Source organism: Watersipora subatra, unplaced genomic scaffold, assembly GCF_963576615.1.
Source record: "Watersipora subatra unplaced genomic scaffold, tzWatSuba1.1 SCAFFOLD_35, whole genome shotgun sequence".
Classification (NCBI taxonomy): Eukaryota; Metazoa; Bryozoa; class Gymnolaemata; order Cheilostomatida; family Watersiporidae; genus Watersipora; species Watersipora subatra.
In genome coordinates this window covers 660,770-685,889 of record NW_027045221.1, presented here as the reverse complement: position 1 = coordinate 685,889, position 25,120 = coordinate 660,770, and positions in this window count along the sequence as shown.

The following is a 25,120-nucleotide window of genomic DNA, read 5'->3' as shown; positions in this document are numbered from 1 at the left end:
TTTGACAAGAAGTCTTGTGCACCTACATGTAAGAGAGCTATTTCTGGATAACAAATAATAATAATAATAATAATAATAATCAATGACTAATAGGTAAGTCTGACCATGTAAGTGTAGAAGATCGATACCAAGCATTTGCCAAGGTCTATCTAGAGTAAAGGTTGGCCTGCGATGTTCCAAATTTTTGTTGGAATTTACTCTACAGTCATTACAGTCTCTTGTCATTTATTCAATGTCTCTGGAAATTCCTGGCCAACACAGGCTGTTTTTAGCTCTTGATTGACATTTGGTGACTCCAAGATGTCCTTTATGAAGATCCTTCAACACTTGTTATCTTTGGCTTACAGGGCTGACTAATTGGGTATCAAGCATCAGAAACCTTTTACTCACTGACAAGAGAGATTTTCTGTCAAAGTAGGGGTTTAGAAGTGTGTCTTCCAATGACAAGTAGACAGGCCACTCTCCTTCAACCAATCTGATCACCTGAGAAATAATTGTGTTGCTTCTCTGATCAGCACTCAGTTGCTCTAATCTGGAATCGGAGCCATTAGGAGATACAACTAAACATAATTATCCACGTCATCCACTCGTGCTACTCCAGAACTATCTGGTTCTGCAGAGGGATATCGAGAGAGTGCTTCTGCCATAATATTCATAGCTCCCTTAATATGTTTCATCATGTTTGGAAATCTCTGTAGACAAAGCTTGAATCCCTGGAGTCTAGGTGGCAATCTATCAAGGAACATATCTCCAAACAGTGATACCAAAGGTTGATGATCAGTCTCTATTGTAACATTTTCCATACTTAGGACATAGGGTGCAAACTTTTTTATAGCCCAGCAAACTCCTAAGCCTTCTTTCTCTATAGTTGCATATCTCTGTTCTGTCTCTGTCTGAGAATGGCTTGCAGCAGCAACCAGCCGCCGATTTCCATCATCTTGAAATTGTGTGAGTGTAGCACCAACACCCACTTTGCTTGCATCTGAAGTTATTGCAGTTTCTTCCTTTACATCATATATAGCGAGAACACGTGCATTAGCAGAAAAATTTTTCAGCTTCTGGAATGCTGATTCCTGAGGCTCCAACCACTGCCATTGCCCCGTGAGTAGCGCTCTCAACAGCTCTGTAATGTTGGCAAGCTTAGATAAAAGTTTAGCATATTGGTTTACCATGCTCAGAAAACTTCTAATACTATGAACATCAACAGGTCGGGGTGAAACCCAATACTCCTTGCAACCTTGGTCCTGCATGAATGCCCTGTTCATCAATCATATGTCCAGGACACTCAACAGATGGCGCTCTAAATTTGCAGTTTGCCTTGTTTAAGGTCATACCAGTGTCAGGAATATTGTCCAGAACCATCTGTAGTCGTTCATCATGTTGCTGTTTATCTTTCCCAAATACAAGCAAATCATTCATATGCATGACCACACTTTCACAGTCTTCAATGATTCTGTTCATCTCAGCAGAAAAGATTTCTGGGCTACTGGATAGGCCTGGTGGAAGTCGAAGATATCTAAACCGTTCTTTAGGAGTGAAGAAATTTGCCAAAAACCACTATTGGCATCAATTTTGGAGAAAACTGTTCCTCCATATAACATATCTAAACTTGCATCCACTGATGCCATGGGATTAATTTCTTGATGGATGAATTTGTTAAGCTCTGTGAAGTCAGATACAATTCTTACTTCGTCTTTATCAGCTTTTGGAACCACTACCATTGGAGCACACCATGATGTAGGTTCATTAGGTCCGACCTTCTTGATGACTTCATCCGCTACTAGACCTGCACGATTTGTCTCCCCATGCCAATTCGGTTATTGACCTCAACTTCAATCGAACACCGTTTATAACCGACACACATGAGGACTCACCACGGTGTCAAACGGTGTCACAATTGATTGCGGCTAACCTGACACCGAGACAACATGAACATCCTCATTTCATGAACCTTAACTTCAGATTTTTGTAATGAAATTTAACTCTTTCACTGCCAACCATGTACAAATTCAAATATCTACCCAGTGCCAGCCATTTTACCAAAATCTGCCGTTATTGCTTCGTGATATGTATACAGTTTTTTTAAAAATCTTGATCTAGAACATGATTGTTATGGTACATATTTTATTTTGACAACATTTTAACCAACATTGCTATCCAAAAATTCAATGGATCTATACTTTGTGCGATGATAAAGGTATGTGAAGCTACGATCGATGCGAAGCTAAAACGATTCTCCACAATGGTCCTTACTCTTACAAAACTGTTACTTTCACCACTATCAGGTACAATGCTGCTACTTTAATCATCAGTATGATCACGAAAATCTGAATTGGCTATAATGTGATCAACATAACTAATTACCTGTTTTCTGACTCGCACGCGGTACACAAAAATGAACTCACACAAAAAAATGTTCGTTTTAAGTTAGAAAGTTTAAAATTGCTTTGTTGTTTTAGGCTGATTCTTTTAGAGAAGTTTTCGGACAACACTGTCATCTTCGTACAAGTCTTATAGACCGTGGGTTATGTTGTCAACAAATAATAAAAACAGGTTATGTACTACGTATTGCTGGAAAAGTCGCAATAATGCATTTATGGCAGTGGACCCTAGAAAACGCAAAAAAACGTTTATGGCAGCGGGAGGGATAAATAGCTTTCGAGAATAGTTGTGATATCTACGTATATGTAAAGTAAAGAGTAAAAAACCTTTCGAGAGAAAGTAGTGTCAATTTCCATGGAAGATTCCGTGTAACTGCCCAAGCACGCAGACACAGTTTTCATGATATGGAAACCGAAACCGCACCTCAAACTCACACCGGTTAACCGGTGTTTTCGGTTTTGTTCGATGTCAGAAAATTAATCATTCGGCTTGATTAAATATAAACTAACCGCAACCACCGATTAAAACCGAAACATCGTGCAGGTCTATCCGCTACCATCTTATCAAGTGCTCTATCTGCTTTGCCTTCCAGTGGAAATGATACCGGTTTGGGAACATGTACAGCATAAGGCACTGTTTTCTTTTTCAACTTGTTAGAATATTCCCTGCCAACTTTTCCAAGTCCTAAAAACAACTTAACATTGATATTAACACTCCCGATGGGGCATTGATCTTCATCAATCTTGATTAAATTCAACTCATCACAAGGTCTTCTACTAAGTAATGGCATTTTCTGGTCTGGAACTATGAATATATGTTCTTCAGTAACCTCACTCTTGGCAGTAATCTTACACTGTATTTTCCCGATGCAGTTTAGCGGTGTGTGTACGGATCCATATAACTTTTTGTCAGAAGGTAAAACATCACCAGTTAATTGATTTGGTACACATACGCTCAATGCAGCTCCTGTATCTAGTTTAAATCTGACTCGCATGACTTTTACAGCATTTGTGTGTACTCATAAATCTGCATACCAGGAGTCAGTCATAGATGAGTTGATAGCATTTATGGTGTTTATTTCACCCAGATAAACTTCTTATGTAACATCGTGATCTTCTGTTTCATTTATATGAGTATTTTGTCAACACATAACTGCCCAGTGATTAAAATTTTGGTGATGTTTACACTGTGTACTCTATGCAGGACATCTCTGAACCTTATTGTGTTTCTTACAGCAATTCTCACATTTCTGCTTGTAAAATCCATGTTTTGCTGACTTGACAGGTTTCTCTCTTTTAAACTGAGATACTGGATTGAAATCTTCAGATTTTTCCTTAGCTTTTTGGTGCTTCAGTTTTCCTGACTTTTTAGCAATTCTCAATGACTTGATCCCATAGTCAAGATACAACTTTTCATCTGATTCTCTCATAAGCTTGTCTCTCTCTTTTCTATCATCCAAGCCAAAAATCGATTTGTCTCAAATCAATGAATCTCTCTGATCATCAAATTGACAACCTTCAGCCAACTGTATCAATTTCATCAAAAATACATCGACAGTGTCACCATCTTGACTGCTGATATGAAACTTAAATCTACTCAGTACAACACCTGACCTGGGATTGCAATATTTACGGAATGTTTTGATAACATCACCCAACTTCCTCCCAGCAGCTTCCTCCTCTAGCTCTTCAGTATTACCATCACCATCAGGTTGTGAGTTGAACTCCATCTGTGAATAGACTCTTCTCTTACATCCTCACCCATGCATGCCTGAATAAAGCCAGCTTTCTCTTCTCAGCTGCCTTAGTAGTTCCAGACAGATCAATTGCCAAGAGGTAGTCACTGAAAGCCCTCTGCCAACGACGCCATTCACCAGACAAATCCTCACACCTTAAATCCAGCTGCTGAGGATGCAAAATTCCTTCCATAATGATTAATATGTCACTGTTATACTGAAAGTTTTAAAGATAATCTTGCTATCCACCATTTACCACAGCCACCATGTTAGATTATTACAGTTAGATAGATAAAACAGCTTGTCTGAATGTTCAACATTTCATGAATGTCTCTCATAAGTCACACATAAATGAACATGAGTCATTAGAATCTTCCAGAACAGTGGGTGTGGTTAATAGGAATATAGGTATGGGGTGGACAACTCCTAATAATACAACAAAATATGGCCCCGCCCATAAGGGAAATTTTTTTGTCTTTTCAGTTTTTTAAAGACTTATTAAAATCAAGCAAATTTACTTGAATTCCGAGATTTTGAGCCTCAAAAAATGGTACTGGCATGGCTGTAGCTGCAGTATAGAAGGATATGGGCCTGAATGTTACTATATCTTTACAAAGCTCTATTCAAGATCTTTAACACTAAAATACTGTAGAATAAACTGTTTGAAGTACTAAATGTGGTTACTAATCATCACTGCATTTTGCAGAACATCAGTCAAATAACCTCTGGAGCAATATTCAAGAGGAAGAAAAAGTTCCTGCACTATGCATTAACAATGCATTTAAAGACCTTAGTTTAGCTGGAGGTGAGAAATAGGCAATTGTATTTATTAGTAGGAACTCAAAGGATATTCACCGGTTCATATTCCTCATGTCTCTACTAGCCAATAAAAACTATTCTCACTTTCATTTGTTGTTTATTGGCTAAGCAGCAAATTAATCACTGTGATTAAAAAGAGTAGCGAGTAATGTTAGAGTAGCTGTCTTTATATTGTCTCAAAGAATACATTGTAGATTATATTGTTATGTCAACTGAAGCAAAATAATTAATTACCACGCTGACTGTGATGAGAATTAGTAAAATAAAAGAAGAAACAAAGAAAATTGCATATCAGTCTAGGCTAAAATTTCCCTTTTCTGTTTACAGATAACAACATACGAACAAGCTATGAAAATCTATTTGAAGATCACCTTTGTTATCAGCTTCAAGAGGTTCCTTTACAGTGTTTTGAAGACTTGAAAGAGTATGTTTTACTCAGTGACATAGTTTTTTTTAGTTTTACGTTGCTATTAGTGGAATTTTAAAAGAATACTGGGATTTTAGCAAATTCTAAAACAAAAGTGTACTAAACTTTGTTTGATAAAATTTTAATCACTTATGTCTTTCAATTAAAAATTTAAACTATGTAACTATTTGTTGAGATATAATCAAAAACGGAAAATTCCTGAAGTATCTTTAAAGCAAATAAAATTTATCACAAAATATACACAGAAGAGAAAGAATTGATGCATCAATAATTTATTGCTTTTGTAGAAGGTAGTAAAACAGTATATACTCTGAATGCCAGTCATTAATGATATATTAAAAAAATGTTAAATCTAGAACGTCTGTTTTAGAATTAAGGATCGACATGACATCCAACATCTGTTTGTTTCTTCCGCTCCTGGTCAAATCATCTATGTCTGTGGAGAAGATATTGAAAAAATATGTGATGAGATTACAAGTGTCCTTTCAGGATACGGGTTTAAAATCAAGATAAAAAACTTTATACATTCTCAAGGAATTCCATACGTGTCATGGCTAGCTCGTCTCAAAAAGATTTTTGGGAATGTAGATAGTGGTGCTGTTCAAAAAGAAGCTGAATGTGAACTAATCATAAGAGCTCAAGAAAAACTACCGGATGGAAGCCTGCGTGACCTAACATATGCTATTGTCCCAGCACACCTGATGCACGGCGACACGGATACAAGCAGTCAATCACTGGCTTCAATAAATCCCAGGGAACCTTCTTCTCAGCCATTAACTTTTGTCCTTTTTGAAGATGATTCTCAACCTTACAAACTTCAGGCTACTCCAATCGTCAAGTACAGAATCACAACAGATAGTTATAGCGATGAGCAAGGCCACACACATATGAATGATATTGCACTTTTGAAGTTTGAGCAAGAACCAGAACAACCCCTAACCTTTGCCGAGAAGCAACTCCCAATTTCGGAAAAACCAAGCCAAGCTCTGATTGCCGCTGTGCAGCCACTGCCTATTCCGGAGCAATCCTACATCAACATTCTTGCCCATAAGCAATCAGTAGTGATGGTTGGAGGTTATGTGGGACGAATCGTTCCTTCGCCCAATGTTATAGGAAAAAATTCCTGGGTTTTGGGGCTTCACCTTGCCTTTGTGATCCCTTCTACAAAATCTAGCCAATTGCAGAGGTTCGTAAATAGAGATAAAATGATGTTTACTTAAAGTGGATATCAAGTTATGTATGTAAATTTTAGGTTTGTTCCTTTTAGTTATATTTGGCACTAAGTTCATAAAAGCCAATTCCTTCTATGTCATAAGAAAATTGGAAATAGCTACTGCCATCAGTTCTAAAATTATGTAACTAACTGTAAAACTTGACATACTCTGCAGAAAACAATTTAAATTTAATGGAATTCGTAGCAATTTAATAACGTTTCACAAAACTTCATTTTTCATACTCGGAACTTTGCGAGCAACTTGTGATTTTATTTAACATTTTATTGGCTAAACTTCAGTTTTCTAACTAGAGAAACTTTACTCACACAATGTTCTTAGTAGTTCAATCACTTTTGTTAGAAAGTTTCATCCTTCATGATCATAATTTTCCCACTTTATAAGTCAGCCATTTGTGAGAGATTCTGTGCTAAAAAGAACTGTTGGAGAATAACAAAGCTATTAAATATTTTATGTAAGTTGTTTGGTGTTTGTTAAGTGTATTCCGACTAGCTTTACAAAAAATTTATCTACAGATAACTACAGTATCGTTTTAATAGAGTACCAAATAGCTAAGTAGCCAACTATATACAGTCAAACATGGATAACTGGCCCTCGGATAGCTCAAACACACAGTTAACTCGAACGGTTTCTTTGGTCCGTTCACATGTAATGATAAATTGCTTTAAATAAATCGACCTCAACTCTGTTAACTCAAACAGTTTTTTGCCCAACGGCTACCGAGACGGTTGTTATTGCTTTAGAAAATCACTTTATTCCAAGCCTTGGAGGTAAACCTCAACTTTTCCTAATTCATAGGCGTCGTTATTACCACCATCGGCAAAATATTTTTGTCAACGACTTTTCTAAAGATTTGGTGAAATTTGATTTTTACCAAACATCCACTTAGCGATGACCCTTCGGAAGCAAGGAAAATGGAGGTAACCTTCGCATAAACTTTAAGAAAAATTGGCAAAATTTATTTTGATTAAAACGCTCAAAAGAAAAATAAGTCTTTTCTTCTGAGCATCTAAACAACGATCAAGTTTTGCCAACTTTGATCTAAAAAACCTCCTGGCAATAACATCACCTCAAACAACAAACCAATCTCAAGTGATAGAAAATTATCTATACCTTTTGATAAAAAAGGTTATAAACTTTACACTATAGAAGCATTTAATTTGAAACAAGCCATTTATGCTTTTGATTTATATTATAGTTTGTATATGTACATGTATCTACTAATAAATAAATACATTTACTTGTGAAAATGCTCTGATAACTTGAAAGCTCTGAAAATTCGAACACTTTTGCTTGGTCCCGTGAAGTTCGAGTTATTCATGTTTGACTATAGTATGAACTTTGTAACTACTAGCTGCTACCATCGACGCAATCTGCTCCATCCAATAAATGGTAAGATGCATTTTCACACCTAAAGCGATAGGCTGTTTATTGAACAAAATAAAAGTATATCGGAGAGCATGATTTTAATTTTTTCTTCAAAGATAATCCAGTACAAGTAGCTGTTTCAAAACAACTGATGTTATAAAACTGAGTGATGATAATAATAACTTTTACACTTTTGATAACTGATTTGTTAGCTGTCACTCAGTAATAGATAACCTTGAAATGTACCCAATAAGCTTTAGAGACTTTTCATAACTAATGCAATGATCTTCACCTAAAACACTTGTTTTCTACAGCATCTATACTAGAGATTTTCCAGATAAGTATAAAATTATATGAAAAGTGAAACACCTCTTTGTATTAGAAGAAATCTAGGTATTAGGGTGATAATTACAGCAGTCATGTCTGTGTATTAATTTTGTTAGTGTTTGTGAACATTTGCTTGCAGTGATGTAGTGCTAACTTTTTTGACCAAAACTGTAAAGTTGAGATAAGTGGATGTAGGCCACCAAGAGTCGCAATGCGACTCCGAGGCGTTACAACAGGGGGGACCTGGGGGTGCTGTAAGCCCTCAGTGGGGTCCGGGGCAAAGCCCCCGCTGCCAAAGGCTACATGGCTTCGAAATCATGTATATGGTATGAGAAATGAGCACATCTGTAGTAATAATTAAGTTGAACCAACCACTTAGGATCACAATCTTGTGATGTTATATGAACATTAGATCACTGTATTGTACTGTAGGCTGCTTTTATATTGAATGGTTATTGAATGTCGACTATAACGACATTATTGTACTTGAGTCAATAAAATAGAGCCATAATGTACCTTGAGAATAGGCAGTCTAAATTTTTTTAACCATAACTGTAGTTATACTTAAAAAACACACAAATTTTCTAACCATAACTTAGTTATGGGGAGTTAGGGTAGCGCTGAATCACTGCTTGCTTGCCCTTAATGTTGTCTTGAAATTTTAGCTAGTTAACCAGGACCCATCAGATGTACAGTAACTTTTAATACAAAAATATACACAGAAAACTCTGAAGTTGTCAAAGACAATTAGTTAACATTTTCATATGTATTTTCAGATTATAGAAATTGATATTTTCGATTGGTTCAACAATGAAAAGATATTAATGACTTTCTGTTGCTAAAAATTAAAAACAGCTTTAAAAGCTAATTACTAAAAACTTTTGTTTGGTGCACACGAAGCGCCACCTGAATTTTTACAGCCCTGCACTACATCTTACCCATCAATCGCACTTTTGTGTACACTCTTCACCTGCCTTTGCTAACACTTGTGCTTAGGTTTGAGAGTACCCTTAAGCTTGCTTTTCAACCTACAATTTTACCCAAGTTGCCAAACACCTATTCAGGCACCATTTAGTTCACCAAATTTATACTCTATTTGAAGGTTTGAAGAAGGTGACTCTGGAAAGATTCTGCACATTCAAGACAAAAAAGGCCTTTGGATGCCAATTGCTATGTTGGTAGGGAGATATACAGTAGAAATACCAGAGTATGGGTCAAGCATTTACGTTGCAATCATTCTAAGTGAAGCGCTGAATGAGATTAAGAGAGAGTTTGGAGAAATCATCTCTGATATTCAGCTTCATCCAACATCATCTCTTTATCCATGTATGGGGAAAGTCCAGCTTCATCCAACATCATCTTTTTATTCTGGTATGGGAAATGTTTTTATCAACTTTTTTGTACCATTCCACTTTTCAAATATTGCTGTAAAGGTTTTTTTACGGCATTGTGTGGTATACACTAGCATGTGTGTCAAGTATTGCTTTGAAGATCACAGCGTGCTTTGCATGTCTGTTGTCTTTTAAATACCATTCATCTCACAATACTGGGTTAGCTTTGTAAAGTTTTACATGGCTGTTCATAAAGTTATCTTCTCCCAGAAACGCGGTGGCCATTTTTTTGTGCTCTGGACAAATTACTCCAAACAAAGATATCTGCAAGGATGTCTTCATATGATTGTCACTAAATTTTCAAGCAAAAGCTTTGTTGAAAATGAAGACCTCTGAAGATATATAGACCTAGGCCTTTTATTAGTTAACACATGTATCAATGGGAGTGACCTACAAGCCAAACACTGCCAATGTACAATAGTGGAAACTAATTTCTTATAAATAAATACTTGAACTGAACTTAAATAATTTACTGCAACTAGTTCAGACAGTTGTTACTACAAAGTTAATTTGCACATTACCACTATATTTTCATTCTATTGTACTACCACTTCTACATTTGCTTTGTTTATTCTATGACTGCGATCATCTCATAAACAGTATGCTAAATGGTAGTTTTTGTGCAGCCTTTAGCTGCTCCAATTCTAGTAGCAAAACACCAGACAAAAAACTTCATGAGTGAGTTGTAGTTTAGTTTTCTTAAGTTATCCATTCAATTCTTCTGGTATATTTTTTATTCACACGATAATATCATCAGTAGTTGAAATTAAAAATGCTTGATTTATCTGTATCAACAACTAAAATGAATGATCAGAGGTGTACCTAGCTGTACTACCCAGCTTTGCCCAAGTAATAAAATGAGTTTTTGAACAGAAAATTTATTTTTACATAAAATACCACATACAGCATTTACCATTCTAAACTTTAAACTTCATATTATGGGAAAATATTTTTAAGCAGTTTGAATAAATTAAGAAGAAAAAGAAAATAACTGTAGAGGTTTTCAAGCTTTTCAAACAACTACAACTTGCATGCAAGGGCTGTTTGTAGCCTGTGGTGTCAATTGATCACTATATCGCCATACAATGTCAATACTTTAAGGTGATGGTCGTCGATTAGCTTCCCATCACACTAATGTAACACAACCCCAGTATGACTATCAATCTTATCTATGAGTAACTGAATGCCTTACCACCCTTACTTAACACTATCTATTCCGTGCCTTTGCAAGTCATGCATGTATGAAATTGCTTTCAATAATAAGCGTACATTAGAGTAATAAACTATAATGATCATTTCTTTAATATGAGCATTTATTACTATCTTAACTGTGGAAATTCATGATCCTTCTTTAACCTTTCTCATGGCTGATGTTATTGATCAGCAATCACTACGATTGACTAGCACAAAAACGGGTGTGGCCTAAATGCTCCTTGTTGGCAATGGAAACGCTCGTGTTGTTATCACTCTGGGGGAAGATAACTCTATGGTCTGTGTCAACTTCTTTTTCTATCAAATAGAAGCCAACTGATATGATGATAACTACCCTATAAATTAAGATTTAGTTAGCAATAATTAATAAGCCGATTCAGTCATTCAGAAACCTGACATGAAATTAGAAACACCAATAAAATTATTTATCAAACTACTGTTGACTTACTATATAACATAAAGGGCCGACAGTGTCATGTGAGACACTAGCGTTTTTATTATCTATTCATGAAAACTAATTTGTTGTAAAAGTAAATAAATTACTGTATAAAACTTTTGTAGAGCCGAACAAATTAATCTTCTAACAAAAACGTGATCAAAAGACGGTTTTATTGTTTCTGTGACATTAGTGTCACATAGTTTTTTTGAGTCTACTGACTCTCTCAGTCATTACTGGATGCTGATATAACTTTTTAAGATAGTTTTTTGCTAAAAGTGGTCATGTTTTGTTACACTCTATGAATACAGTTATCATTCATTTACCAATGAAACAAATGATACTTGGTACTTAGTAACACTGTATATATATTATTTCGTAAGTTTTAGGTGAAAAGACTGAGCAGAATTTGACGGAATACCTTTACATATCAAGTGAAGCTGAGTTCCAAAATAACAAAGAAAGGTAATGAATTAAAGTAAAACAATCATTTCAACCCACCAGGACTCTATTTTTCAACTCTTCTCCCTAAAGTAGCATTTTATAACAGGTGATGTTAAAATAGAAGGTGGCATCCTATTTTTCAAGTAGCTCATTCAAATTTCGGGAAAGCTAAATTTAACGTTTTTTACGAGGGAGGCAAATGCTGCCTATACTTTGCATTATTTTTCGAGTGATTGATATTGATCCTTCCTAGTGCAACAAGTCTGCTACAATTTAACGCGATATTGTTGTAGATCTTTAAAAAACATGCATTAGGAAGCTGAAAAATATCTCTGTCAGCTGCTATTTTTTGCTGCAATAACCTAGGATGATGTTATAGCCTACATTGCAAATTTTTGGAGTTTTCAGTTTTCTATTCCTTCTAAGTATGAAAGCATTTTTTATAACTACATTTAACAGTGCGGCATTAAAATTTGTGGTACATTCTTTGATGTGTTTTCCACAATTAGCAGCCAAAACTTGCTCTTTTTGTGCCGCAATAGAGTAAAGAGCATTGAGCCAAAGTGAGCCGAGTTTAACTCCCGGAATGATGCTGTAAAACACTTTGTGGCAAATCTGCAAATGTGTGAGTGATATGAAGACAATCTAGCAAGTTCTTCCAATCTATTTTTATATTTCTCAAACTTGATCGTATGTGTATGTGTGTATTTGTGTAATCGCGGTAATTATTGTCCAGTTATAGCTATTATTTTACCGTTTCGCCAACACGGTACGGTGTCTCTGTCTATATATATTTCTCAAAGTTGATGCGCCCGTCCGTATGTGTTTCGCTCAGGCTATAGCTACACTGCACGCTGATTATTCAACCAATGCAGCTACGTGTTGCGACGCCCCTGTTAAGATTTATTACTGTAAAGTTTAATTTCTATATTTGGGATTAAGGCAGGCCTGTATTCCTTGGTTGCAAATTGGGCAGCTGCAAATGTTAGGCGACTAGTTATGAACATCTGGGGGTTCAGGAGTGATGTAAGCCCCAACGAGGTTTGGAGCAGCGCCCCAAAGTTCTGAACCTATTAAGCATCAACAGCCCTCAAAGTATACATAAATGCAATCAAGTGTAAGCAAAAAATCTACATAAATATATTGTTTATGGTTCATGGTAGGGAGAACCTTTTCTTTATTCAACAAACACTAGAAAACTCATGACACCACTCATAACAGACTTCTGTAAGGTACATTGATAGAAGCAGAGCTATTACTTCTTTGTTGTAATAGCTCTTGTTCTGTCAATCTTTCCAGGACAGAAATCTTGTTATGACAGGATTTGGGCGTTTTCAGATACTCGAGTTAACAAGAGGGAATGAGGGGATTAATAACACGAGCGAACTAGCTACACAATCCTGTATAACAAGGATTATTATTTGCACTCGCTTGTAGCAAGAGCTTTAATTGTTTATTATCTTATTTCCTAAAACATCATCAATATTAGTTTTTAATAGCAAAGATGCGTAAATGAATGATTATTTCATGCTTGAAGTTCTTATTATTAATAGTTTAGCAAAACGAAAGTATACAGGGAGTTAGCATACCTGTTTTAAAGTGAGCGCGCACGGTGAGTTGGTCACTTCTTCTAGGATGTTGATTCAGTCAGAAAGATCGCACACGTCTGTCCACCCGGAATCCAGGAGAGAGAAGCCACGCCACGTAGATAGAGGAATCTGATCTCCCTAAGCTCCAGAAAGTGTAGAAAGGATCACTTCTGTTTACAGTCAAGGGAGGGACGGTTATCAGGAAATAATCTCACTAAAAGAGAACTTGGGCAATAGTTCATGACGCAGGCCTGTTGGCATGATTATTTTGGCTGAGAAAAAATTGCGCCACCCTTAGGCCAAATCAAGCCGTGATTGCGATGCAATACGATAGGCGCCTTTACCGCAGTACAGCGCAAGCCATAATAATCAAACCGTCACAGGGTGTCAGAAGTTATCCAAAGTAAAATGACAACTCCAAGTCTCTATCAGTAAATAAAAACTACCGAAACCAGATATAACAATCTTTCACAACTGATTCTGTATCTATTTCAACATATTTATATATATTTGCAATATTAGAACATTTTTTAGACGAGCCTGCCCTATAGCGCTCATCATCAATGTTTTGATTCGGTTATGTTGTGATAAGAAAAATGCAAGTTCGGGGGTCTTCTTCACCCCTCCACCATAAGCAATAAAGTTCAGTTTCTATGTCACATCAAAGCCTCACAAGATCACTCATTTGGCAAGGCCACCACAGAGACAATATAGAACGCTAGTTGCTCGTAAATTAGTTGGAAATTTCCACTGAATGAGCTTAGACTGTAATTCTTAATACTCGACCTCCAATAATCACTAAAACGTTGCGGTGGCTAAACCACCCAGTCGCCCCAGGGAATACGGGCCTAGATCTCGGCCAATTCTTCTCACAAGAACAAGTATACTGCATGCAAAATAAGAGCCTCAACATTCTTTTTCCTTTTGGTCAGACAAAGTACGATATCTCATTTTTACAATTGTGCCAGTATCAAAGTATTATATATTATATATAAATATATATATATATATATATATATATATATATATATATATATATATGACTGACCAAAGGACGAACTGTACTTCTGATAAAATATCCAAAGCAAGGGCCGATTCCCAAAAACTATCGACCAATAACATGCTTGCCCACCACTTGGAAACTGCTCTCAGGAATAGTTGCAGACAAACTGGAAGAGCACATGAGTCACTATATGACCAGTGCTCAGAAAGGAATTGGGCGCAACACCCGAGAAGCTCAACATCTGTTACCGGTGGATCGGACGGTCTGTCAAGACAGCAGGACAAAGCAAACCAATCTTGCCATGGCTTGGATTGACTACAAAAAGGCCTATGACTCAATTCCCCATAGTTGGATACTTGAGTGTCTCAGTATGTACAATGTTCACCCTGCTCTTGTGGCATTCATCAAGATGTCAATGACCAAATGGAAGACGGAACTGGAGGCTAATGGCAAAAAGCTGGCGAGTGTAAAAATTAAGCGAGGCATCTATCAAGGTGACTCATCACCGCTGCTCTTCTGCATATGCCTAAACCCTCTAAGCAATATGCTGGAGGAGACTCAATATGGGTACCAGTTTAAGAGTGGCCCCAAGATTAACCACCTCTTCTACATGGATGACATCAAGCTGTATGCTAACACAGAAAGGGACATTGATTCGCTAATACACCTCACTCAGGTATACAACAAGGAAATCGGAATGACCTTCGATGTTGAGAAATGTGGAAAGCTAATTCTCAAGAAAGGCCATTCTATGCTCACAGATCGCGTAAGAATGCCAAATGGTACCATCAAAGATATAGAAGAAGGGTACAAGTACTTGGGGATTATGCAAAGCAACATCAACCACGAAGCCGAGGTACGTCACAAAGCCATTACCGAACACAAGAAACGCCTTCGGCAGGTCTTACGGAGCCAGCTCAATGCCAAGAACCAAGTCATGGCAATAAATACCTACGCACTGCCAGTAATAAGATATCCAGCAAGCATAATAAAGTGGACTGAGGAAGCCATCAAAGAAACAGATATAGCAACTCCTAAACTGCTGACCATGCATGGAGCACTTCACCCAAAATCTGATACTACTAGATTGTATCTCGATAGGAAAGATGGCGGTAAGGGGCTCAAAAGTGTACATCAGACAGTGAAAGAAGAGGAGCAAAGCATCAAAGCATATGCAGCCTCCATGGCCATTTCAGATAAGTTGCTAGCTGAATTTCAATCGGCTGCTCTTACAACGGACCTACGCCCTGATGATGAGGAAATTGACTGGCACACGAAACCTCTTCATGGTACTTACCACCAAAAAATATCTAAGGTTGGCGATCTTCACCAGACATATATGTGGCTGAACAAAGGAAACCTAACGGCCAATACAGAGTCGCTAATCATGGCAGCCCAGGAGCAAGTGCTCCCAACAAGGAGTGCTCCCAACTCCAAAATCTATCACACTAGAGACGATCCTAGATGCAGACTGTGCAAAGATGCACCTGAGACCATCCAACACATCATCAGTGGATGCAAACAGCTAGCTGGAAACGCATACACTGAGTGGCATAATCATGTCGCAGGTGTTGCGTATAGAAGTCTGTGTGATGAGTATGGCCTTAATAAACCACAACACTGGTGGGAAGCTCCTGGTAAAGTCAATGAAAATGACCGCGCTAAGATCCTCTGGGATTTCTACATTCGAACTGACAAGCATGTCCTAACAAACCAACCAGATATAGTGGTGGTAGACAAGGAGAACAAGATAGCTACTATAATAGATATAGCAGTACCCAATGACTACAATATAGCCAGCAAAGAAAAATAATAGGTAGAGAAATATCTCCCTCTTGGAGAAGAGATTGAAAAATGCTGAAATGTAAGAACAACTGTAATCCCAGTAGTCATCGGGGCACTGGGCGCAATAACACCGGCGCATAAAATGTGGCTTGCCCAAATACCAACAACAATCAACTCAGGTGAGTTGCAGAAAAGTGCGCTATTGGGAACAGCTAAGATCTTGAGGCGAGTGCTCAAACTCCCAGGTCTCTGGTAGGAGACCCGAGTTAGAGCAGAATTTACTACTCATACGGAGTATCCGAGGTGAGGAAACAATTTTTTATATATATGTATATATATGAGGTCTGATCCAAAAATTCCTTGAATTGAGTTGTATACACTTGCATATTTACATGATGGAAAAACCCATTGCCGTGTTTGTTGTGAAATGTTTTTGGAGCGTTGTCACAAAACTTTTCAGGTCGCTATGACAGCGCGTTCTCACCTCAGCCGAAGATATTTCAAGGTCTGTCAAGTGCATCCGGCAATTTTTTAATAAATTTATTGTCATGTATAATCTATTGGAACAGCGTAGTTTCATCAATGACTGTGTGAAATTAGGGACAACAAGTACTCAGACAGTTCAAATGTTAAATATTGCTTTTGGAGACGCTGCTAAAAAATAACACAAGTTTTTGAGTGGCACAAACGTTTTGTGAGGATAAAGACAGCACTAAAAATGATGCAAGGTATGGCAGACCAGTGTCGGCAAAAACTTGCTTGTCAATCAACTGTGTGAGGTCACTAGTCATGGCAGATTGTCGTTTAACTATTAGAGAAATATCTGGAGTGACTGGACTTAGTTTTGATACTGTTCAAAGAGTTTTAACTGACGATTTGAACATGAGAAAAGTCGCAGCAAAGTTCGTGCCACGCTTGATAACTGATGAACAACAGGAGCTCAGGATGCATGTCTGCAATGATTTTAAAGAAGCCTTAAGGAATGAAAAGAACTTTCTTTCTGAGGTAATAACTGGAGATGAGTCTTGAATTTATGGTTATGAGCCAGAGACTAAATTACAAAGTAGCCAGTCAAAGTCTCCAGGCTCCCCAAGACCAAAAAAGGCAAAGATGTCTCGGTCGGGTGTTAACATTTTCTTTCATTTATTTGTTCTTTTAGAAAATTCAGATGTCTGCATGCATATCAGCATGTTACTAGATGACTCCATAGCCTCGTCTTGGATCTTTCCATGTGGTTGCATTGTTGACATTAGAGACCATCATTCATTTGAGTGTCTGATGAGCTGAACCATCATTTTTGCTTTCCCATGAGCTCATCTACGCGTCACATTCTTTATTCACCAATGATCGTCACATGTTATTGAGCCAGTTTTTATTTGTGAACTGTAGATCTGTGTCATACCCTACAGGATGAATTTATTCGCGGAGTTATATTTCGCGAAAATTGTCTTTTCATGCATATTCGCGGATGAATTTATTCGCGGCTGAAAACTGCCGCTCTCTAGGAAAAGTTAACTCTATTGCGGCTAGGAATAGTTATTACTACGCGTGCGCACACCGCGTGTTCCGGTTTATATTTAGCTTACAACTGCGAGGCGATCATGCTATTCTACGGTGAACAATTTTTGCTGCGTCCAGAGGTTTTCACGAATATTCATCGCTTTGGAGACCTTTGATAAGCCAACAACTTGTGGTGAGTAATGAGTTTTTACATTTACTAAATTAGTTGAATTTTACTTTGGTTCTTCGGTAAAACGCAATACCACCGTATTTTTTTCCATCCCCACTGCTTCATTATTTGTTTTAGTGTGACAGAAAGATTTTTCATCATACACCGAAAAACAATGATTGCAAGGGTGGTAGATGTCATTCTTAGAAGAACACCAATCATTGAGGGAGGTCTTGAAATTGAGGTTGAAATGACCGCAGCTACTTACGAGAAGAATATATCTGTTTTTAAAAAAGGAACAAAAACGCCTTTACGAGCACAAATCTTTGACCAACCGGCAGAACTTTGCAATAGTAAGCCACGAGGAGAGTTCTGATGATAACTTCCTTACCAGCCATGTAGTAGCGAGAGAATCGCCTTCAACACCTACCTAAGACAGTGACAGATCTGCTATTAGTAAAATAACTAGTCAGAAAGCACCATTACACGCTAGTATTCACATATCAGGAGTACCAGTTTAATTTTATTGCTAGACAACCGCCATATGGACTAAACTGTTTATATTTACTCTATTCATCATTTGTAAAATTTTATTTGTATTTGAAATATTTTATTTGTACACTCAAGTTTGTAATAAATTATAATATATCTATACATGAAATAAAATATATAATTCAATCATGTTTGCTACAGCGATATCAAGGAGTTGTCGATGAAGGGGCTTAGGTTGACTGGTTGCCTTTCTGCCAAAATTCCTGCCTTGATGAATATTACTACTTGTCTCTAGTTTTTGTAATCGGAGTAGGTTGTTTCATTCTCAATCTGCAGTAAACACAAAAAAGAAAAAATATTAACGAGTGTTGAAGAAGTACAAAAACAATAGCTGAAGTATTTGGTGAAAGCGATCAGTTTTTAAACAAAAGAATTAACTAGTGCAGTTGATTATGGAAAAACGTATCTGCACTGCAAATCAAATACATACCATAATGTCCAGATCAGAATCATGATCGTCCTTGACTTTGGTGTTAGAGATTGATGAAGTTGATTCTAATGTAGAAATACTAGGAGAGCTTTTTTGCTATGCTGAAGCCATGCCGAATAACTTGTAAAAACTTTGAATAATTTTGTAGTTTGACGCAATGGCAATAATGCTCGAAGCCTGGCGTTGATTTTAAAGAAGTTTTGGAACTTGGCTACGTTTAGTACTTCTGCCTCGCGGCTATTTTCGCAATGATGCCATTCTGCATATCTTGTGACAACCTCGAATAATTTTGTAAATAAATGTGATGCATTGCCAATGGTGTTAGCTCAAAGCTCAGGCAATGATTTTAAAAATGTTTTGGAACTCAATTACGTTTAGTATTTACATTAAAAACTAGGCTAGCGACTAGTTTTCAATTTGATGCAGTAGTTTTTCTCTCTTGTGATTAAAATTAGAACTAATTATTCACTGAATTTAATAATTCGCGGGATTGACTGCTCGCGAAATCGCGAATTTTTATGACCAACGAATATTTTCATCCTGTAGGGTAGATAGGTTCAAGTAATGTCGGTAATGTATAATTGTATCTATAAGAATTTACACCATCACCAATCCATTAAAAGCCTTTGCATCCCATTACTAAATGTTCACACAATTTATGAACATTAGGAAAATAGTAAAGGGAGAATATGTTTGTTGTAATACTCTTATATTTGATTAGGGCTTTCCGTTAGAACCCAAAGTATTTGTCATAAACTAGTGCTACGAGGCATTTTATATATAGTCTTTTGTTGACCTTTCACATCACATGACAACATCATGTGTCAAAACAATGACCATGTTGAGTTGACTACGCCATGGAAATAAAGGGATTGTAATTGTGATTGTAATACTCCGAATGAACAGAAATGTTTGCAACAAAAACTTGTGCAAAATTTAAAGTTCTTTTTGAAGATATTCACTGCTTGGAAATATTGGGTTGATCTTGTTTGTGCAAAGTACTACAACTGAGTCACAATGGTCTGTTACAGATTTGTGTCACTTACCAGTCTAAAAGAGTTGGATGTCAGGGATACCGCATTGGATAACAGTGATGTTAAAGCTTTAGAGAGACTCACATCACTAGAAAAGCTACGATTATTTGGATGTAGTTATCCAAGAATCAGGTCAGTCTATAAAAATTAAACAATAAGCAGTCAGTTGGTTTATGTCAATTAATTCAAAAAAGCTATTTCAAAAAATATTTTACCCTATTTATTTTACAAGCTATATCAAAAATATTTTTACACAGGAAATACTGATTGAGGATTATTTCTTTACAGAAAAACGATGTATCTTAGTACTAACTAGAAAAAATTTCAATATAAGTTTTTCTTACTTCAAACTCTTCTTCAAAGTTTTATTCCAAATTTCCGCCAATTTTCAACTATTATTTTAGGACTGTCCGCATAAACATGCAATATTATGCAATTTTGTGAATTAGCCGTGCACAGCATTTTTCCAAAAGCTTTTTAGACCTTTTACCGTCTATTGGAAAATTTGAATGCAACTGCATGAACCAAAAACTGCAACCAACTGCATTAATGTTCCAAAAACTCAGAAGAGATAGTTGAATGCTCAAAATTTCCAAAGCAATCTCTTCTTTGCAAGTGAAACCATCATCTTACCTCTTCCGCTAACATCGTTTTTAAACATAGGGCCTATGGCTAACGAATTATTGTTATATATGTAGTTGTTCAGCTATATATGTATAATAAACTACAGTTCATAAAAACTACTACATTAAACGCTAAAATGCGCCATACACACTCACTCACTCAAAACACATACAATCACTTTTTTATACTTTTAAATAATTTTTATATAATGCAGCATTAAACATTTACAAAGAATGAATGATAGTGATCAAAAAGGTAGAATAAGCATCATATCTTGTTCATGCATTGTGGGTGGGACTTGACTCATTAGAAGTTTGACTTTACATTGTTCAGACGTATTCAACACACTGACTGCCAAATTCGAGTTTCAAGATAAAATTTTGTTTATATTGTAAAGTGAAACAATTATTTATACCTGGTCGATAAAACATCGTGTTTCACATCAAAAGAGACAGACCATATAACATGGGCATCGTAATACAGGGCTGTGCCATAGTTGCAATTTCGCTTATTGAAATTGGCTTACCTTCGAAAATTATCTAATTATTAAAGCTTGTAGGAGTAATGAAACTAATAACTACTTGTTGTACGCGTTTTTCAGTGGTGTAAAAACTAAATTAGATGACTTGTATTAACCCTTTGGCAGGCACAGCGACCTTTTTGTTGTTTTGCAATACTCACGCTGATGGGCAGAGTGACTATAATGTCGCCTAATGGATGTTTTTTATGAATCGATTCCTGGTTGACTTATTGCCATTTTTACCAATAGCAAACTACATTAGATTGGTTTTGGTTAACAACAAAAAATTAGCCATTTTGAGAAAAAACTATCGTTTTTGCAATAATAAACAAACAGAAAATTTGAACTAAAAATGTATTTAAACAAAATTGACAATTTTGTTTTGTAGCTTGTTTCTGCATTTTTTCTGCTTTCTGAATGTTTTCGCAGAGTGCAAACATCTATTTTTACTGCCATGGCACCCTCCAAAAGCTATAAGCAAAGGCAACGCTTTAGAGGAACAAGAATAAGCACATGGTGTCAAGACTGTGATGTAGGCCTCTGCTAGGAAAAATGTTTCCAACAGTACCATAGCTAGAAAAAAAGTTTGATGAATTATTGACCTGAAACATGTTTATTGCATTTAATTGTATCATAAAAACATAATACACATATACAATATGATAAGTAAGAGTGTATCTTTTTTAAGCAAGAGTGTGACTTTTAAAAAAATGGATCCATGAGAAAGTAATTTGCCCAAGCGGTTCAAATAGCCAAAAAAACTCGCCTGCAAAAGATTAACAGGAGGAGTTAACCTAATATATTGCGTATTTAAAAAAATAATATTTTAATATAGAATGAAATAAAGGCATTGCTCTAACTGTCTGGATTCATCACTAAAAAGGGGCTTTTATTTATGTCATAAGAATGAGTTACTTGAATATTCATTACTGTAAAACCTCTAATTGAACGTCACCTTTACCTTCTAATAAAACGCCTTAATAGGAAAACGGTAAAAAAATGCAGTGCCATCGTTTAATTGAACGCCAATATTATTCGACATTTTAGATTTTTATGTACCCATCATCAAAAGTGATCAATGAAAACGAGTTCAGCAATTGGTACTAAATATGATTCATAATGTTATGACTAATCATACTAATAATGTTTACCGATAACATATGACAATTTTTTGTTTGCTGGTATGGTTGCTACAGTTTTTGTCAGTGTGCCTCAGAAGATTAACTGCTAATGGAAAACTGGTCTAAATTTGGTCGATAGTCTTCAGTTTTTTTTATAACATGGATAGACTACAACCTGACTCTAAAAATTTAAAGCATCGTTTCAATAAATGATGAGGGTAATTTTCAAGAACAACTTACGATGCAACTGTCCAAGGGATTGATAAAGTATTTTTGTTTAAAAATCATTAAAACCTTGCTTTTTTAATGTGTCGTAAGTATTGTTTTGTCATTGGTTTCCAAAAGATATTTGGAACACATATTATGTTATTATTTTTTAACTTGTAAATTGCATTTACAAATTAAGTTATATATAACGCATGTTTTATTCTACCAAAAAGCCAGTTTCGGCTACAAACTTTAGCAAACATATCAATGAGTGCAGTGAACCTTTACACAATAAAAATAAATATAGCTATAAAGTGCAAACATACATCCAATTTTAGATTGAGGAGTCATTTTGCTGGAGCAGTAGCTTTTTGTTAGAACAATCAGTCTGATGTGCACCAGGCTTGACAAACCCAACATTACCGCAGTTAAAGCTATAACATTCTTATTGCAACTGCTGAACCTCCTTTGTCAGCTGCTGCACCAGGAATGCACGCATATCGAATATCTGGTTTTTAAATCTTGCCATCTGTTTGACAAGCCTTTCCTTTACGGACTGGGCAACGGTTTTCAGGCGTTCTCCATGCCGTTATTTGGAGAAAATATGTGTACGCCCAAACAGTGTCGGTCAATACAAAGGTCGGTATTGGCAGTAAATACATGTATCTAATACAACTTGTTTTAGAGCAGTAAACGCATCTACTCATGACCAGTTTGATACAAAGTCATTTAGCACAATAAATGAATCAGTGTATGAATTACCAACAAAACAGTAAGCCCAATCACTGTGACTAGACATTCATTTAAAATGATAACTTGAGCATTGGAAATGCAAAATTGTTGAGTATACTTTTGGAAAAAATAGATTAAGTTTCACATTTCTTTGTCAGGATTTTTTCTTCTAGCATAATATACCCTTGCACGTCAATGTCTTGTTGATAAATTAAATATATTTAATTTTATTTTGTTACGACAGTGATTAATTATTAGTCATGTCGTTTTTATGTTACTGTCTACCATGTAACTATGGGCTTTTAATTAGCCTAATCATACAACGTAACGTGTGTAAGAGAGAGAGAGATAGAGAGAGAGAGGGAGAGAGAGGGAGAGAGAGGGAGAGAGAGGGAGAGAGAGGGAGAGAGAGAGGGAGGGAGAGAGAGAGGGAGAGAGAGAGGGAGAGAGAGAGAGGGAGAGAGAGAGAGGGAGAGAGAAAGAAGAGATGCTCGCCATGACATTCAAATATAGGTTTTATGGTAGCTATAAAGCGACAACATCTCTTCAAATTTAAAACAATGACCTTTTTAGCTGATTACTATTCTCAAGGCTCGTGCACACTATCACTCCAATCAAAGATTTGCTGTGCAATGGACCTCAATGATGGGTCGCCTTGACATAATTTTGCGAGGAGTGGCCAACATAATCGAGGAGCGGCCAACATAATCATTGCTAGCGATGATTTAATAGATTCTGAACATGTTGAACCAATGATTACAATTGTCAGCATGTTAATGCGATTTTTGTGGGTAGCGTATAATTTAATTTCAACAGTTGTAAAAATTGATGTAAATGTTATTTGGCAAACATGTCGAAAACCTACTCTCTTAATTAATTACATAATGAGATAATTAAAAGATAACAAAAGTACCCGTTATATTAGGAACACAAATTCTTAACTTCTATAGGTTGTGGGTTAGCGGTCACTAACAGTTAATTGCTCATAGCGTGTATACCTTGTTGTTGGGGATGATGGTTTGTGATGTCAAAGCAGCTAGTCATTGAGGTTCATTGCCAAGCTCAACGATTATTAGGTAATAGGGAGCATGGTCCTTCATAGAACTATTTGTTTCAACATCTGCCAAGTAACTTTGAGTAATGGGTGTACAGGGTTTAAATTCAAAAATATACTGTCTACTATCTGGTACAGTTATATATATTTCAGAAATTCTATTGGTATACATTCAATGTGCAATACAATGAACTACATGGAAACTTTAATGTGCTCTGCTCTCTTTTGATCTTCTGGGAGTCCTATTTTAATTTGTGTGGGATGCTAATCCTTGCCTTTCAGTCGCAAGGCAAACTCGGTAGCGAGTCTTTCACCGACTGAAAGTACTATGAAGGGCCATGTTGTCAGCAGAATCAAGGCTCATTTCAGTCTTTGTGGAGGTTACTGTTCTTTTGTCTTACTTTGCTCTCTCAGCCCTGAGCCGACGATTGGCCGTCCAAATATTACAAACAGATTATAATCACTCTGTTGTACGGGTTGTCATTTAAGTGGCGCCTTTTACCCAGCATGGCGACATTTAAACTTATAATTTGGTCAGAGTGGCTGCAGTCAGAATGTATTTAGGTTTAAATAATTTACCTACAATTTGTAATTTATATTAAATTATAGAATTTTTTTAAATTCTGAAAGTTAAGAAACATGTGGCATTATGTTTATTTTTATAACTTATTCATGATTGTGAAAAGTGTTTTTCTATCAAGTTTTTCTGTCCAATCTTTTTTATTTAAAAGTTGAAAAATGAACTTCCAACATATGTATCATCATTTTAGTAATTTTTCTAGTAATAATTAAAATATTATATTTACAAAAAGCCTTCAGTAACAAATTTAATTTACATGAAGTACTACGAGATGCTGAACCAAATAATTCTTCAGCAAAAATGTTTAGATAAGTGTTCTTTATCATTTACTATAAGATTTTGAAATGATATCAGTTATTAAAAAAATGAAATAAAAAGAACTTTACTTGCACTGCCAATTGACTAAGTTCCAAAACTATGTTTCTATAGTAAAACCATGTGGTTTTC